Source organism: Myotis brandtii, unplaced genomic scaffold, assembly GCF_000412655.1.
Source record: "Myotis brandtii unplaced genomic scaffold, ASM41265v1 scaffold32481, whole genome shotgun sequence".
NCBI lineage: Eukaryota > Metazoa > Chordata > Mammalia > Chiroptera > Vespertilionidae > Myotis > Myotis brandtii.
The window spans coordinates 3,205-6,105 of record NW_005362479.1 but is presented as its reverse complement, the minus strand read 5'-3'; the positions used below and the strand labels follow the sequence as shown (position 1 = coordinate 6,105).

The following is a 2,901-nucleotide window of genomic DNA, read 5'->3' as shown; positions in this document are numbered from 1 at the left end:
TTTAGGACAGTGATTTATCACTAGTATGCGTAGATTACTTGTATATGATGCATAATTTATTAGCACATGCTAAGTGATAACGCTTTTTATTCTTGGGATGGAACTTATGAAATTTGATTGTCCATTCAATAATATTAGAAGTGAAATCTTCAATTCTATTATGCATTAGAATCTTGTGGTGTGCCAGTATTTGAGAATGCCAGAGCCAAAAGTGATGGCACGTGGTTTAAGGTCAATGACAGGTTGGCCTATGAATGCCAGGATGGATATAAAAACCGAGATGGACACACCATAGGCTCCATAGTGTGTGGTGAAAATGGTTGGTCTGATGCACCCACCTGTCAGGGTAAGTACTGATTTTCAGGATCATCGAAATAAACAAAATGTGTGTAAAGCATATAATTGTTTTGTTATCCTAAATTATATTATTATATTATGTAAACTTAGATACTCATGACCCAGATGATGTGTTTTACAACTTCCTCGGCAGTTTTCTCCCGAGTTGGTTCTTGCCACCTCCCAGCTGAGTGTTCATTCCTGCAGGTCCTGAGAGGACTTCCTTATTTCCTGATTGTGGACAGTTCTGAGGACAGTTACACGAATCTCCTGCATGTTTGCCAGCCTGTTTTCCGGGGTTAGAAATAGAACCTCCATCTGTGGGCACGTGGGTGGATGCAGAGTATTCCAACTCATGGGGACAGGACGTGTAATGCTTTGAAAACCAAACAATCCATGAGGGTTCCACTGAGGAAGGGGGGGATTTCCGGTGGAGATTGGGCCAGAGTGGCGGCTGAGGAGATGCAGAGCAGAGGACAGATCTGGGATGCATGTTGGTAGAAAAGACAGTGACGTTACTGAGTGTTGGGTGTCAGGCAGAGTAATTGTCCAGGGACTCACATGTTTATTTTAAATATTCCCTCATAAGGAAGCAGGTACATGGAGGTGGCCTTTGGTAAGGTGGTGCGGGCAGTAGAAAGAGCTCTTGGAGAGGAACATCTCCACTATTGACTTGCCAACATGAGGTTGAGCCGCCCAGGGACCATCAAAATTAGATTCTAAGCTACAGAGTTGAATGTTGAGGTCTGGCCAGATCAACATATGAGATTCTCACCATGTAAATAATGACATCTCATGGGGAAAGAATACAGAATGAGAAAAGAGGAGACCTCCAGACTGAGCCCTGAAGCATTCCAGCATGCAGATGTCGGACAGGAGAGCAGAGGGCAGCAAAGTAGAGAGAATGAAGGACTCAGAGAATCAGGAGGAAAAGATGTTGGAATGAATGTTGTCATAGGTGTGGGGAGATAAAAGGATGAAAGGGACAGGAAGTCTGACAGATGGATTCATAGTCTGGGTGGGTTTCAATTCCACTCCCCGATTTGCCAAGCATGTATCTTAGGGCAACACCAAGCTGATCGGCAACGTTGTTCATTTGTCCATTTCTGTGAAATGTTTCCATGTTGACAAACATTCTCATATTTTTAAAAAATATTCTGGTGATTACACTACATTCTCTATGCCGGCTTCCACACCCACCTAGTATGGGCTCCATACAGGCTCCTTGCATTATGGAAAAACAACACAATGAAAAAAGTCCAATAATGAATCAAATAGTAATAATATTTGTAATACATGTTCATATTTTTAAAGGAACGAATACATCCAAGGACTTTAAAAATGGGAGGGATTGAGGGCTTGTGTCATAGAGGAAGGCATCTCTACACAGAAAGGTTGAAAACCATTCGCAACCGTGCAACAGGGAGAGCAAGGAACTTGATCTCTTAAAAAATGTTCAAGACCATGAAGCCTGGGGTCTGGATCACCAAACCGAGGAAAAGATAAGATGGCGTTGGAGTGTAGGCATGAACGAGTTGGGTTTTTATTCTACATAGGATTTGATTTAAATTATTAACTCAGCAACTTGTAATGTTCCTCTACTAAAATATACAAGAAATGCCTCTTTGAGTGTCCTGGTCCCCAAGTATATTAAATTAAAATAACCAATTTTTATTTAAGCATGCAATTTAAAATTGTAGCATTAGGTGTTTTTTAATGTGACAGAATAGTATTATTTCGATGATACCAAAAATGTAGCATTTAGTTTTACTAATGTCATTGATAAAATCAGATTTACTATAAGCTAGTTGAAATTACAAATAAGTGTTCAGGACACATCTATTGCTTCATAAGGTCCCAACTGAATGTGAGGGATGTTTCAGACATAATAGATAATGCAATTCCTGTGAGAGCATTTATGTGATGCCTCTCTGTATATGCAACACCCAGCCACTTATTCTTGCATGACATATAAAGTTTACTTGGCACTGATTCATCATCTGTTCTCATTAAATTATTTACCCTTTTTATAGAAAGAGAATGCATCGTTCCCGATATAGAGCAGAACTTAATTGTTCAGCCCCGGAAAGAGAAATATGTCATTGGAGACGTGTTGAAATTCTCCTGCAGAAATAGATTCCTCACTCTCATCGGAGCAGACTCTCTTCAGTGCTACCACTTTGGATGGTCCCCTAGTCCTCCGACATGTAAAGGTGATTAATTCTCTGCCACCTGCTCAAACAAGAAGTAGAATGTTGGATTTCAGCTGTTCTTTTACTCTTAATTTTCTGTTGGCTCCCAGTGTGTCAATAACTCAGTGCATTAAGTCAGGAATGTGTGTTGGGTAGTAGATACCTCCCACTTCCTTATTTAAGGAAGTAATCTTTAATTGCTTTTTGGACTATATATTGAAAATCTCCATAGATGCACATATTGTGTGACGCTGGAGTGACCTCTTTAGTCATAATTTTTGCGTAACTTCCACCATTGGTGTTGGACATTTCTATCAGCATGGGTCTCACCTCAAGTTTCCCTGAGAATTTCTAGACAATTTCAAGCATCACA

The 2,901-nt window shown here is 40.2% G+C and overlaps 1 long non-coding RNA gene across 1 annotated transcript; it reads left to right on the top strand.

Moving 5' to 3' along the window:
- Positions 1-137: 137 nt before the first annotated feature.
- LOC102250546 lies at positions 138-2,549 on the top strand. The gene is made up of 2 exons (XR_313842.2): positions 138-346; positions 2,370-2,549. It is a non-coding gene; the product is annotated as an uncharacterized LOC102250546 (long non-coding RNA).
- The last annotated feature ends 352 nt before the right edge of the window (positions 2,550-2,901 follow it).